At 34.7% G+C, this 16,305-nt stretch overlaps 1 pseudogene; it reads left to right on the top strand.

Annotated features, from left to right (window-relative positions):
* Positions 1–26: 26 nt before the first annotated feature.
* On the top strand, positions 27–4,040 carry LOC149817052 (glutamate decarboxylase 1 pseudogene; annotated as a pseudogene).
* Positions 4,041–16,305: the final 12,265 nt, after the last annotated feature.

Genomic DNA, 16,305 nt, shown 5'->3' on the forward strand with positions numbered 1-16,305 from the left:
TGACCGAGCCGGCCCAAGAACAAGTGATGGCATCATTGTTAACTACCTTGAGGCTCTATTTGGGAACTGTAGTTGAGAGCGGCCATTGGGGGATTCATGAAATCCCCATCGTCTCCATCGTTTGGGAACACTGCTTTGAGAGGGGAGACATGGTTGACAACAGCGTTGGGAGGGTGACCGCATTAAAAATCAGCAGATTTCAACAACGTCCTTGTGAAGATCATGTTGCTAAATCTACCAATTTGGTCATTCCTATCATCACCCCTCCCAACAATGGCTTCCAAACAGAGCCTACTTAAGACAAGAGATAGGAATTTAGTGAATCCCATTTCCACATACCCACAGTGCTATTTTTATTTTTTCAAAGGCAAGCTGGTGTTAGAAAGACCCCTATCTTGGCCGATGTGTATGCAATTTTGTGTCTCTCTTCACATGTTATCCACCCCCCTTCAATTGCCTTCTCTTCCTCATGACCCTGGCTGATCTCTGTGTTCTTCTATTTTTATGTTTTGCCTTCACACAGTGCTATTTTTTTTTTTTTTGAAAGACAAGCTGAGGTTAGAAAGACCCCTGTCAGGACAACAACCACCCCATGTCCCAGACGGATTCAATCTTGGGCTTCAGCTTGACTTACCACATGGGATATCACTGAGGTGATACCCACAATGTTGTTTGCAAGCACAAATGTTGAAGATGAAACATGGAAATGGTGATGAGAGTGGAGATGGCCTCCCATATGGGAATAATATAGTTGACAACTCTAATACCATCACTCATTTTCTTCTTTCATCCTGCACCCCATCCAGAACCGGACCTGTAAAGAGGCCAATGGGGCTTGGGCCTCAAGGGCCCTGGGCCCAAAAAAATTTTAGGGGCCCATTTTTAAGGCCAATGAGTATTGTTTAGGTAGTTTATATAAATATTTTATACATTTTTATTTAATATAATATAAATATTTAGAATATTATATTTGTTTAATGTGAATGCAAACTTTATTGTTATTTTGATTCTTTTGGCGCCACCCCGAACTCCTACTATTAATAGGGGGCCCATTTTTTCCCTCCCACTCAGGCCTCATAAAACACAGGTACGGCTATGACCCCATCACTCTAACATAGCCTTCCAAATAAAGCCTGAGAAGGGTAAGCTCGTTTTCCTTAAACTTGGGTGGTGGAGGAATCAACAAGACCCGTAAGGTCATATGTAAGAAAAAGTAAAGTAAATTGTGATTCTCAAATCTAGTAAATTTCAGCATTTAGCTTGATGGACAAAAAGTGATTCTGGCCGTTAGCAATCATACCTGATAGAGAAGACACCATCACAGAGTTGGTATGCTCTGATACCATAAAAGAACTGAATCACATCCCACAACAAAGAATCCTTAAAGGTTCTGTCAAGCTTGACGTACGTACTCATAGAGTTTTACACCATACACACCACAGTCAGTGTGACACCTCTAAGCTCATAACAGGGATGTTCAATCCAATGTAGTGCTTTCTCCTTGTTATTAAAAACAGGAAAAAGAAAATTTTAAAAGCACCATTTGAAAATAATAAAAAGAATACACAAAAAAAAAAGTGAACTTTTAAGGAGCCTTAATGGTTAATTGGAAAATCAATAATTATCTTTTGTTACATATATATACTAGAGTTAATTTCATTCCTTCCGTGCCGTCCTCGCCCCACCCCCACCACACACACACACGCACACACACCAAAAAAAAAATCTCTTCTTGCTGCTGCTACCATGAGGTGTGGTTCTATGTTCAGAAAAGTGTTGTGACTTAGAGGTGGTGCAGTACATTTTCCAACAACCCCCCAATGCCCTCTCCCTAATTGGGCAAAACACTTATATAAGTGTTCCTTTCTTAACATTGAATATGCTTCCTACCACCACCACCGTTACCTCCTCTCCTTCCTAGACTACCACAACCAACAACTAACTCTATTTTTTTCTGCTACACATTGGAACTAAGTAATAAATCCAATGTGGCCATAGGGTCTCCTACTAAAATCAAAAGAGCCACACACAATGGTGGGCTCGTAACTCACATAACGTGTGAGTTAAACTCTCATAATAACGTATTAAATATCGTATTGAATGAAATGGAAAACCCCATTTAAGGTTGCGATAATAGCTACCTAGGAGAGGATTATAAATTCACAACCCCTACACACTATAAGTATGAAAAGAGAAGGAACCCTCCAAAAGTAGGTCGTTAATTTCACCATTTTCATTCTCTTCTCCTTTGTTGATGGGGGTGCTCCCCCTCGCTGTGCACACCCCAATCCTATTCCCAACATTGGCATCAAAGTTATGGTTCTATTGTGCACAGATTCTCATCACTAATCGACCCGAATACCGCCCTCGTCAGAACACCTAAAAAACGTCGAGTTTGACCGACGATGCTTTTATCGACAAAAAAGAAAAAAGAAGAAGAAGAGTCGATGAAAATAGGGCACCCCTCACTAGGAAAAACTCAAAAAATAAGAAGAGCCTCACCGGAATCCGAGCACTTCTCACTGAGAAAAAAAAACTCAAAAAACAGGGTGGTGCTTGGGTGAAGGTCAAGCCCTACAACAAGCCCAACATGGTGACCTGGGCCAACGTTCAGGTGTGTTGCGACAAGTTTGCCCTATACTTCAAGGTGGAGTTGAGGGAGGGTTACTATGTGATGGACCCCCACAAGGCCATCGAGCTAGTGGATGAGAACACCATCTATGTCACCGCCTTAGCTCTACCCTCAAAAGCGAGTTCGAAGATGTCAAACTCTTGAACGTCTTGCTCATGGCGAAGAACAAAGAGACTGGGTGGGACACAACAATCCATGTGGATGCAGCCAATGGGCTTCATCGATCCTTTCATCTACCCCGAGCAGGAGTGAGACTTTCGCCTGCCCCTGGTAAGGAGCATCAACGTCAGTGGACACAAGTATGAGTTGGTCTACGTTGGCATCGGCTAGGTCATCTAGAGGAACAAGGAGGACTTGCCTGAGGAGCAAGGAGCTCATCTTCCACATGAACTATCTAGGCACCGACCAATCCACCTTCACCCTTTATTTTTCCAAGGTGCATTGGACTCTGAGACCTCATCGTCAGGCTGCTAGAGCCTGACTTTCCACTCGCCTTACAACAAAAGGGATGCCTCTATGAAATCGACCCTTGCGTACTTGGTTCTAAGTCCGGGAGCAACGATCCGTTTAGGGAAGGACCTGCTGCATGAAGACTTTATGAGAGAAAAGGGTTGCCGAAACCGGCGATGGTGACACCTGCCACTACAAAAGAAGTAGAGAGAGCTAGTGGTGTATCGGAGGTGGTGGTGGACCCTCCATCGGTCGGCGAACCCTACGACCCACAAGACGATGATTATCGAAACTCACGATAAAGGTGATGGCAGTTGCCGCCCTACCTTCCTGATTCTTCTCTAAGGTTTTTCCCCCTTTCATAAAAGAGAGAAACCCTAAAGGTCCCCTTTTATGGGAGAGGGTGAGAAAGAAAAGAAAAAAAAGGGAAAAGAAAGAAAAGAGAAAAAGAAAAAAAATGAAAAAGGAGGAAGGAGAGGAGTTAGATTTTTGGAAACATTGAGAAACCCTTTCTTTTAAATTTCAAGTTTTTTGATATTCAATCCTGAATATTTATCAATATTATGTTTAGAGAATTCTATTTTTGGAAAATTTTAGAAACAAGCTTGCTCTCTGAAAAATATTTGAGACAAGGTTTCTTGCTCTGTTTTTTTTCAAAAACAATCTTGAATTTTTTTAAAATTATAGAAAACCACCTGAATTTTCTATTTAACTCAAAAAGTTTTAAAATTTCTATTTTAATATTCTGATTTGTTATTTTTTGCCCAAAACTACCTTATGACTTTTCTTATTTTGCAGAAAAGTGCTTCTGGTTTGTGGAATACCTTCTAGAGCTTTATCTAGACAAGTTTGGATATAGATTGGATTAAGTTGGTATATGTAGTTTCTTATAAACTTTGTTGGATCCGATAAGTTTTTTTTTTACTCAGTTAATATTTGCTTTGGATCTCTACCCTAGTATGGGAGAAGAAATTTTCAGCATGCATATATTTTTGAATCATGAAATATTGTATGTAATTGCATAATATTTTTAATCCATACAAGTTTAACCAAATTCAAAATGTTTTACCGAATCAAACCAAGGTTTATGTCACCTTACTAGATCCAAACATCTAGTTTAGATCCAGTTGAATTAGTTTCGACCAAGACAATGCTATTGGATCTTGTTAAACTTGAGTGGATCCAAATAAATCCAATTAATAAGTTTTAGATTCAAAAAATATCATTGAACCTACTTGAACTATTATTATACTTGAATGATTCAGTTTTTTTAGGTTATTTTGGGTGTTGAGCAAATAACTTAACATGGATTAAGTATTGAGATCTAGTTTGAAATTTGTTTTTGACTAAAAACTCATGGTATAATATGAACCCAATTATGGTTTGATGCGTGTATTATTTGGATAGTGTTTTATCGAACGGTTCTAGTGTTGGATCTGAATAATATAATTTTGGATATGAGATATGGATCTGGATTCGATCCAGATTTTTTGATGGATCCAAAAAAGTATAATACTCGAATATGGGATATACATTCAGATTTAATCCAAAGTTTATGATGGATCTGGATAGTATCAAATCAGATATTAGACCAAATAATATATTCTATGTGTGTCCTAGTTTGAACCGAATAGATTCAGATAAGTATAATGTTGGATGTATGGTATGGATCCATTTGAATTTTAATATGGATTATGTTGGACTTGATGGATAACATCTCAAGTCGGATTTGGATATAGACTCATGCAAATCCAATGGATTTGAATCTAGATTTTTTAGTGGATCCGATAATAGATCTGAACTTATATGTTCACAAGCTTGTGGTTTATTTAAAGCCTTAAAATTGACTTATCATGTTTGACATATCCAAATACTAATGAAATAACTCTTATAGGATATGGATCTGAATATATATCAATCCAAAATGATCAAGTGGTAATTAACTTGATAAGAATTTAAGCATGTTGCATGTGATGATAGTGCACATGGATAGTGAAGTATGGACTATGGTGAAAGTTTGAAAAGTGAGAGTATTTATTATGTTTGGCAAATCATATTATTATGGATCTATGAATTGATGAAAATTTATAGTATTCCACTAGTGTGTATGTGGACACGATGATGTCCTATGGTATGATTATGGAAGAGCCATAAGAACCTCATGATTTACTACATAAGTGAGACCCACAATATGATTATTTATTTGAATGTGGTATTGCACTTTAAAAAAAATTTATATTATGACATGATAAGAAACTCATATAGTTATGTGAAATGAGTGCATGAAAGGATCATGATGAAAAATCAACCTACTTTGTGAATATCTTCATGATAGTGATATATCATGAAGGAAAAGTTCAGCTAGTGTATGTAAAACCTCATGATATTATGACTAAACCCATATTATATGTGGAAAAGAATCATAGTTCATATAATGATGAAAAACCACATAACTATGTGGGAAACCCATAACATATATGAAAAACATTATACTTGAAAATGAAGAAAATACTCATGGCTATTTAGAAAATAACCTATAGCATGATTGAAAAACTCATACTCACCTAAATATGAATGATAGAAATATTCGCATGACTATGTGGGAGATAACCCATAGCATGTTTGAAAACCTCATACTTGAAATTGAATGATAGAAAAATCTACATGATTATGTAAGAAACAACTCATAACATGTGAAAAAAATATCATTGATAGAACCCTTGAAATTATGCATGGGTTATTGGGTGTATATTTTGTCATGAAGTGTTATATGTGATACATGATACACCAATTATGATATAATATAGGTGTTCACCCCATATGGCTAAGTAACAGATGTTGGATCTAGATAATAGATTCAGTATGGCTATAGGGTCTCACACTAAAACCCAAAAAGCTACACAATGGTGGGCTTGTAACTCACATAACGTGTGAGTTAAAATCTCATAATAATATATTGAATAGGATTAAAAACTTCATTCAAGGCTAGGATAATAGCTACCCAAGAGAGGATTATAAATCTTTAGACCCTGTGCACTGCATGTATGGACAGAGAAGGAACCCCAACCCCCCTAAAGTAGGCCATTAACCTCACCATTCTCATTCTCTTCTCCTTTATCAACGGGGTGCTCCCCTGCACTGCTCACACCCCAATCCTAATTCCAACACTACAACTACAAAAAAGAAATTAGCTTGGCCATTTTGTAACTGAAAATAGTCAAAGTCCTGTCAGTGGTAGAAGGAATCTAGTGGAGGGTCAGCATGCTCAAAAAACCCAGATGGGTGGTAGGAGATTTTGCTTAAAAGTAGGTTTTACCCAAACTTGGTTTAATGGCATTCAAACAAGTAACTAAGACTAGTTTTAGGAGTAAAACTTGGTTTATGAACAAAACCTGGTTTTTAAGAAGATTATGCAAGTAGAAAGTCAACAATCAATGACAATGCAACATATGAAGTCGTAGACAGATGAAGAGGTTCACAATAACTTCGATATAACCCAACAAGATGTCTAGAAGGCCATCGAGGATACCTTAAACAATGTAGGGTTTTGATATATCATGATAGTTGTGGGTGCACCCCTTGCCCCCAAGTGACAACTTGGGTGCAAGGGGTGCACCACGGGTTTACACCGTCCGAAAAATGATAGTAAGTATGACAGACATACAAAATGCGACTAGGTCTCTGGTCATGGGGTAATTTCTCTCTTATAAAAAAAAGCAAATTATGTATGTCATTCAAACAAATCCTAAAAACTTGATAAAAAAACCAAAGAAAATATAAATGATTGTATGGTGATTGAGGTTGTGACTCGAGACAGGAAGCAATAGAGAAGGACCATAATGCTGATCTCATATAGTTGGAATAAGTTTGATGATTATGCTACTGCTAAATCTAATTAAAATATTTCTTTATTTTTAAAGCTTATGTTAGAAAAGATAAAAAATATTAATTATCGCTCATAGAGCTCCATTTATTTGGTGGGGGCTACTTGTGAATGTCATCAAGTCAACAGAACGTCTCAAGTTTGAAACCCACAGGGAGCGTCCATTGCTGCAAGGTCGAAGTTGGGTGTACTCTCTGGTGGGCAGGGGGGACTTCAAGGATTTTACCAACTGGAGGCCAAGACCTAGTCCTATATATATATATATATATATAAAGAGAGAGAAAGAAAGTCTGTGTGTGATGTGTAGGAGTGCAACCTCGAGCGCAATGCTAAGGAGCACCATAGCAGAAGTGAAGGACACTCAATGAAATTCAAGCAAAGAATGTTGTTTCGGCATGAAATCACGCAAAAAAGACATTTAGCTGCAGTTTTGACCACCACTAAAGGTTTATTTTTCCACTAGGACCCTTAATGACGATCGAAACCACTGCTAAAGCATCTTTTTAAAAAAAATGTGCGCCTCCCTGGGGGTGTTAGCGGCAGCTTCAACCACCGCTAAAGGTATTTTTTGCATGATTTTGACGTTGAACATCATTTTTCTAGAAAAAAAAACATTGAGCATTCATCACTTGTCCGATGGATGCTCCACAACATTTCACACTTAGCTACTCACCTAAGGGTTGCACAACTACCAATATATATATATATATATATATATATATATATATATATATAGAGAGAGAGAGAGAGAGAGAGTAATGTGTGTGCTAAATGAAATGTGCTAAATAAGTTTTTCAATTTTTTTTTTTATTTTTAAATTCTAAACATACCGATGTGATCTATGTACTTGATTTTATAGGGATCGGCTCTTGAAGTGTTTGATTCTGACACATGGGTGGGTTTTTATAACGTTAAAAAATTCAATGATCCAAAATCTTTATAAAATTTTTAGACTCCAAATATCATTTTTTTCATCGAAAACACATGATCCAGATGTGGATTCCGCATAAATCGATCATGCCCAACACATTTATGGGGTCAAAACTGTAAAAAAACGTCGAAAGAGCAGAAAAACCCATTTAGCATGTTTCATTTAGCATATTTCATTTAGCATGGACCCATTAATATATATATATATATAGAGAGAGAGAGAGAGAGAGAGAAATGGGTACGTGCTAAATGTGTTTTTCAGGTTTTTTTGCTTTGTTTTAAAATTTTGACCATACATATAAATTTTTTAGGTGCCAAATATCATTTTTTTATTAAAAATATATGATCTAGGTGTGGATTCCTCATAAAACGACCATCCTCAACACATTTATGGGGTCAAAACTGCAAAAAAAATATCAAAAGAGCAAAAAAATCCATTTAGCGTGTTTCATTTAGTACAAACTCATTTCTCTCTCTCTCTCTCTCTCTCTCTCTCTCTCTCTCTCTCTCTCTCTCTCTATATATATATATATATATATATATATATATATATATATATATATGTGTGTGTGTGTGTGTGTGTGTGTGTGTGTGTGTGTGTGTGTTCTTTAAAAAAAATAGAATTAGCGATAGTTTTTGAACCGCCGCTAAAAATAATGAGCAAGCAAAAAAATGATAAACACCATTATTTGATCGTGCGTGATGCTTCATCCAACGTATCTTCAAATACTTTACATGTTATATATATATATATATATAGTTGCTGGAATATTAGAACTGGCAAATATCAGAACCATGAACAGTCGTTCGATCAACCCAGATCAGACGACTGTTAGGGGCTTCCAGGCTGGCTGCTCTTTTTGCCTTTTCGTTTCTCGTCTATCACTCCCGAGAGGGTGTTGTGTGTTCTCCCCAAAACACAAATTTGCGTGTTTTGGTGTGTATGGAGGAATATCTTGGGACCCTTTTTAAAATAACATATAAAAAAGGTAGATATGCTTTTGACAAAAATGTCCTCATGTAAGATAGATATGCGTTGGACGAAAATGTCCTCCCGCTCCCTATATATAGATATGCACGTTCTGCCTTTGTTTTTAGTTTGTGCTATAACACATGGCCGCCTTCTCGTTCCTTCCTTGTGTAAGATAGAAAACTTTTTCTGGTTCATTCCTACCTCATGGAGATAACTATAAATCGAACGACTGGTTTGATCATTGGTGGGCGTCAAAGGGGGATTTGTCAGCCATCTCCTTTTACAGTCTTCTCTTCTTTTTCGTTTTTGTTAGGCAGTATGAAAAAAAACAATGACGTATAAACATTCCAACAAGTGCCATTAAAGTGTGGTGAGTACCTTTCTATGTCATCATGCTATTGTTGAAGAACGTATGTCATCATGAGTATCACTAAGGCGTTGTTTTGTTATTGCAGGTAGATTTTATTGTTTCGACGATTGGAAACTTGAAGATATTTGTAAGGCGGTGGGATCTCCTGACAAGAATGCTTGGTTACAGATGCGAGCAAGGGCCTCTACCCCATCCAGTATCATTCATTCATTCAGTATATGCAATGTAACCAAATCGGGTTTGTAGTAACATGTACATCGATTTATGAGATATTGTTTTGTTTGTTAATATCGATCTGTAATATATTATGCTGAAGTGTCGTATATCGATTTGTAAGATATTATGTGTTTTCTAGTGTCGATTTGTGAGATATTGTTTTGTTTATTGATATCAATTTGTAATATATTATGTTGAATTGTCGTATATCGATTTGTAAGATATTATGTATTTTCTAGTATCGATTTGTGAGATATTATTTTGTTTGTTACTATCAATTTATAATATATTGTGTTGAATTGTCGTATATCGATTTGTAAGATATTATGTGTTTTCTAGTATTGATTTGTGCGATATTATTTTGTTTGTTAATATCGATTTGTAATATATTATGCTGAATTTTTGTACATTGATTTGTAAGATATTATGTGTTTTCTATTGTCGATTTGTGAGATATTGTTTTGTTTGTTAATATCGATTTGCAATATATTATGATGAATTGCCGTATATCGATTTATAAGATATTATGTATTTTTTAATATTGATTTGTGAGATATTGTTTTGTTTGTTAATATCAATTTGTAATATATTATACTGAATTGTCGTATATCGATTTGTAAGATATTATGTGTTTTCTATTGTTGATTTGTGAGATATTGTTTTGTTTGTTAATATCGATTTATAATATATTATATTGAATTGTTGTATATCAATTTGTAAGATATTATGTGTTTTCTAGTATCAATTTTTGAGATATTATTTTGTTTGTTACTATCGATTTATAATATATTACATTGAATTGTCGTATATCGATTTGTAAGATATTATGTGTTTTCTAGTATCAATTTGTGAGATATTATTTTGTTTGTTAATATCGATTTGTAATATATTATGTTGAATTGTCGTATATCGATTTGTAAGATATTATGTGTTTTATAGTGTCGATTTGTGAGATATTGTTTTGTTTGTTACTATCGATTTGTAATATATTTTGCTGAATTGCCGTATATCAATTTGTAAGATATTATGCTGAATTGTCGTATACCGATTTGTAATATATTATGTTGAATTGTCATATATCGATTTGTAAGATATTATGTGTTTTCTAGTGTCGATTTATGAGATATGGTTTTGTTTGTTAATATCGATTTGTAAGCTATTATGTTTAATCTTTGATATTGTGATTCATTCATTCGTTTTTTTGACTTTCTTAACTAATCAGTAGTCGTTGTTATATGCATCTTGAATAAATCGTAGTAAATGTATGCACTGGCTAACACAAATTGATATTTTGCTCATGATAGTATTAAGCATATCAACTAGTTGCAGTGAAGATGATGTATCTTAATCATTGGGAAGTCATGGAGCAACAGACATCTACACTATCTATGCACCTGAAGAATTGAATATGTGCACTAATGATGCACATGATAAGAAGGGTGCAGGCATTGGATTCACTCTTCACTTGAATATTTTAGCAGACAAAATGCAATTCGATAATGAGGTAGACGGTCATGACAGTCCACTTGACAAAGGTGCAGGAACCTCAAGTCTACATGATAGTACACTTGACTCTGTTCCCGTAGAGGGAATACAGTTTAATAATGAGGAAGCTGCATACAAATTTTACAATGATTATGCCTTAAAACTTGGCTTCAGTGTTAGAAGGTATTCTTAGGCAAAAAATGCACAGGTTGTCGTGGTGAGAAAGGCATATGTTTGTTCTAAGCAAGGTTGGAAGAAGTCAATTGGAAATCCAACAAGGAGCAAGCCAGATTCAAGATGTGGTTGTCCAGCGAGAATGGTGTTAAGAAGATTTCTGAATGGGAAATATGTAGTTCACACTTTAATCAATGATCATAACCATGGATTATTCACTTTATTTATGACTCTTATGTTAAGGTCACATCGTAAAGTAACTAAAGTGCATGCTGCAATTGCTGAAATAGCTGATAGCACCGACATTGCACCAAGAAAGACATACAATTTGTGCGCACATGTAGATGGTGGTCGCGAGAATGTACCATTCACACCTATAGATCTAAGAAACCACTTGAGAAGGAAGAGGTCAGAAAACATGAAGAATGGAGGAATATGTTCTTTGGTTGATTACCTACAGAAAAAATCAAACATTGACCCTGGTTTCTTTAGTGCAGTGCAACTGGATGAAGATGGGTATGTTGTAAATATGTTTTGGGCAGATTCAAAGTAAAGAGTAGATTATGAATGCTTCAATGATGTGTTTATTTTTTATATGACAGTGAAGATTAATATAGAACAGTGGCCATTTGCACAATTTATCGGAGTGAACCATCACTCACGAAATTGCATATTACGCGACGCTTTTTTGTATGATTAGACCAAGGAAACTTTGAGTGGTTGTTCAAAGTATTTACACAGGCAATGAATGGAAAGCACCCTGGAGTTGTACTTACAGATGATGATCATGCAATTGCGGCTGTAGTGTCTCATGTATGGTCATATGCACATCATCGCCTATATTTGTGGCATATCTTTCAAAATACAGCAAAGAACATAGGACACATTTTTAATCAGAAGACAGAGTTTGATAAAAAGTTTAGACAGTGTGTACTTGAGAGCATAGATGAGGTCACCTTTATGTCTGATTGGAAGCAAATGATTCAGATGTACAACCTTGAAGACTGTGTGTGGTTACAACATTTATATGCAGACAAAGAGAAGTGGGCATTGGCATATGGAAGACAATACTTTTGTACAGGTATGATAAGCACACAAAGAGCTGAATCTATGCATGCCACACTGAAAAAAACCTTGTATTCATATTTAACAATATTTCACTTCATGGAACAGTATGAATTATTTATAGACGGTCTTAGACAGAATGAGCTTGAACAAGATGTGAAATGCTTCAACACCCGCCCTATAACTTTGGGCATGAAAATATTAATGTAACCTGCAGACCTGTATACACTAACTGTATTTGAATGGACTAAGAAGAAGGTTATACAGGTCATGAATTGCAACATAGAATGACGTATGCAATATGAGAATATGCACAAATATTATGTTGTATGGGAGAGCGAAGAGCATCCAAAAAGACAAAAAGCACATGTTACGTACAATGTTGACAACAGAATAGTTGAATGTACGTGCAAAATATTTGAATTCAAAGGTATTTTATGTTGTTATGCATTAAAGGTACTTAATCAAGAAAAGATACAAGAAATACTTGAGTCATATATAATGCGAAGATGGATGAGACAAGCAAAGATTGAACTGCTGAATACAAATAATGTCAGTCCATCTAATGTTGATGAGAAGTGCCTGCATAGCCTCCTGTTACCAAAAATTATGTAGGTCACTTATGCATGTTGTAGATTTGGCATCGAAAAGCAAAGAAGCCTATATATGTATGAGAAAAGTGTCAAGAAAATTACTTAAAAAAGTGCAGTTAATTCACCATGAGTCTGTTGCAACTCGTGAAGACCAATCTAAGAAAACATGATCGAACAACGTAGGTGAAAATCATACTTCTCCTGACCCTTGTGAGAAGTTGCGTCGAAGCGTAAACATTATCTTCGACAAGTCAGGAGTAAACGTTGTAGATTATGATGTAAATATTCACCTAGCAAAGGGTATCAAAAGAAAACCTACATTTGATCGCAGTCGTCGAAGGACAAAGGGTGCACTGAAATTGGTTGGCAAGAAAATGTCTAAGAAACAACCAAGCCCTTCGCATGAACATGTATGTAATACAGTATATTGTTTCAAGTGTAAATTATATTACGTGCAACCTATCAATATCTAACTTGTGTAATTTTCAGCATGCAACAATACCATACAGACGTGCACTACAATGTTGGAACCTGTAATCCACCCAACCTGTTTGAGTGGACCGATGGTATGAGTTTCACAAGTCTTTTGGTATGTAACAATTTTGGGAGGATGTTTCATTTCTTGTTGAACTTAATGTAGTGTCTGATATTGTTTTGTTTTATGACAGGCTCAGTTCAATTCAAAAGTGAGCAACACAACACAGGAATCGTGTATGGATTCTTCAGCTACAAAATAGTTATAGCATTTAACTTTCATATCTTACAAATCATTGTAATATTTAACATTCTATAATTATTTGCTGTAGTTCTATAATTCTTTGTTGTAAATCGATAATTCTTTATTGTAATTCTATAATTCTTTGTTGTAAATCGATAATTCTTTGTTGTAATTCTATAATTCTTTGTTGTAAATCGATAATTCTTTATTGTAATGTTATAATTCTTTGTTGTAATTCTACAATAGAAATCATACTACAAATATCATAAAAATCGACACTAGAAAACACATATCTTACAAATCGATATACAACAATTGAGCATAATATATTACAAATCGATACGGAAATTCAACATAATAGCTTACAAATCGATATTAACAAACAAAACCATATCTCTCAAATTGATACTCGAAAACACATAATATCTTACAAATCGATATACGTCAATTCAACATAATATATTAAAAATTGATATTAAGCAATTCAGCATAATATCTTACAAATCGATATATGGGTGCACTGGAATTGGTTTGCAAGAAAATGTCTAAGAAACAACCAACCCTTAAGCAACCAAGCCCTTCACATGAACAGGTATGTAATACAATATATTGCATCACATGTAAACGACAATGACAATGCATGTGAGGTATAGTGAATTAGAACATGGTTTGCTCAATGCATTTGTTCATTTGCGTGGTTTTTAGTTTGTAGTGTATCGTCAACCTTTTCTATCTTTGGCTTTAGCTAATGTTCAGTTTGAGATAGAGAAGATGATGATTTTGAATACGAAGGGTCATTGACGCGATCGTGGGTAAGAATCGAGGAACCTCCATCTTCTCCACCCTCTATTTCGCTATTGTCTTATCGCGACACACCAACATCATCGAAGAAACCCATGTTGGAGGAGCCAACTCCACCAAGAAGGCGGTTGCAGTTGAAATTGGAGCCACCATCTTCCCCACTTCAGTCTTCTCCTCCAAGATTGTCGTACCATGAAGCCTCATTGTTGAGGAGACTCGTGTTAGAGGAGCCTCCAAAAAGGCGGTCTGTGAGATTGCAGGAGCCCCCACGTTCACCATCAGTATCTCTTCTGTGTTTGCCATATCGATAATTTTTTGTTGTAAATCGATAATTTTTTGTTGTAGTTCTATAATTCTTTATTGTAAATCGATAATTCTTTGTTGTAATGTTATAATTCTTTGTTGTAATGTTATAATTCTTTGTTGTAATTCTATAATAAAAATCATACTACAAATATTATAAAAAAATGACACTAGAAAACACATAATATCATACAAATCGATATACAACAATTGAGCAAAATATATTCTAAATCGATACAGAAATTCAACATAATATATTAGAAATCGATATTAACAACCAAAACAATATCTCATAAATCGATACTGGAAAACATATAATATCTTACAAATCAATATACAACAATTTAGCATAATATATTACAAATCGATATTAAGCAATTCAGTATAATATCTTACAAATTGATATACGGTAATTCAGCATAATATATTACAAATCGATATTAACAACCAAAACAATATCTCACAAATCGATTCTAGAAAACACATAACATCTTACAAATCGATATATGGCAATTCAGCATAATATATTACAAATCAGTATACGTCAATTCAGCATAATATCCTACAAATCGATATATGGCAATTCAGCAAAATATATTACAAATCGACATTAATGAACCAAACAATATCTCACAAAATGACACTAAAACACACATAATATCTTACAAATCGATATACGGCAATTCAGCATAATATATTACAAATCGATATTAAGCAATTCAACATAATATCTTACAAATCGATATTAATCAATTCAGCATAATATCTTACAAATCGATATACGACAATTTAACATAATATATTACAAATCGATATTAATAACCAAAACAATATCTCACAAATCGACACTAGAAAACATATAATATCTTACAAATCGATATACGACAATTCGGCATAATATATTACAAATCGATATACGACAATTCAGCATAATATATTACAAATCGATAATAACAAATAAAACAATATCTCCCAAATTGACACTAGAAAACACATAATATCTTACAAATCGATATACAACAATTCAACATAATATATTACAAATTGATAGTAACAAACAAAACAATATCTCACAAAAATCAATATAATATCTTATAAATTATAAGATGTGTCAATTTTCAAGATATTTATATTATAATTTTGAAATGTGTGCCTGCAGAATTTATATTGTTGAGATTTGAGCGCTTGAGGTAGCGATTTGCGTATTCAACACACGTGTTCCAGGTTCGTAATTTTGGTTTATGGATCAATGTGAATTTTGTACATAGTCTTACAAAATTTGTATACACAGACTACAAAATCTGTTACAAATGTTTGTACAAAAAAATTTAGAAATTGAAAGTTGAACCAAAAATTGTTATCTCTCTCTCTCAACAGTAGAATGTAACCCTCTTCATGTTATCCTTGAGAACAAGTAGACGTTTAAAAGGACCTCCTCTTACTTCTGGGGACCTCGCGTCCTTCGTAGCTTTCTAGGTAATCTTGCAGTCTCGGTTTTTATATCTTTCTCAATTAGAAAATCCTTCAATTTTTTGCATATTTCTGTGCAGAATTCAGGTATATCATCCCAAAAAAAACCTAAAAGTCAGACTAATATAAAAATATAGTCACCAATAATATAGGATAATAAAACATGTTTAAGTGTACAACATACAATGGTGAATTCTGGTGCTCGTTCATAGTATATTGCTTCAATATACTTTATTATAAAG

Source organism: Nuphar pumila, chromosome 14, assembly GCF_984573655.1.
Source record: "Nuphar pumila chromosome 14, dmNupPumi1.hap1.1, whole genome shotgun sequence".
NCBI lineage: Eukaryota > Viridiplantae > Streptophyta > Magnoliopsida > Nymphaeales > Nymphaeaceae > Nuphar > Nuphar pumila.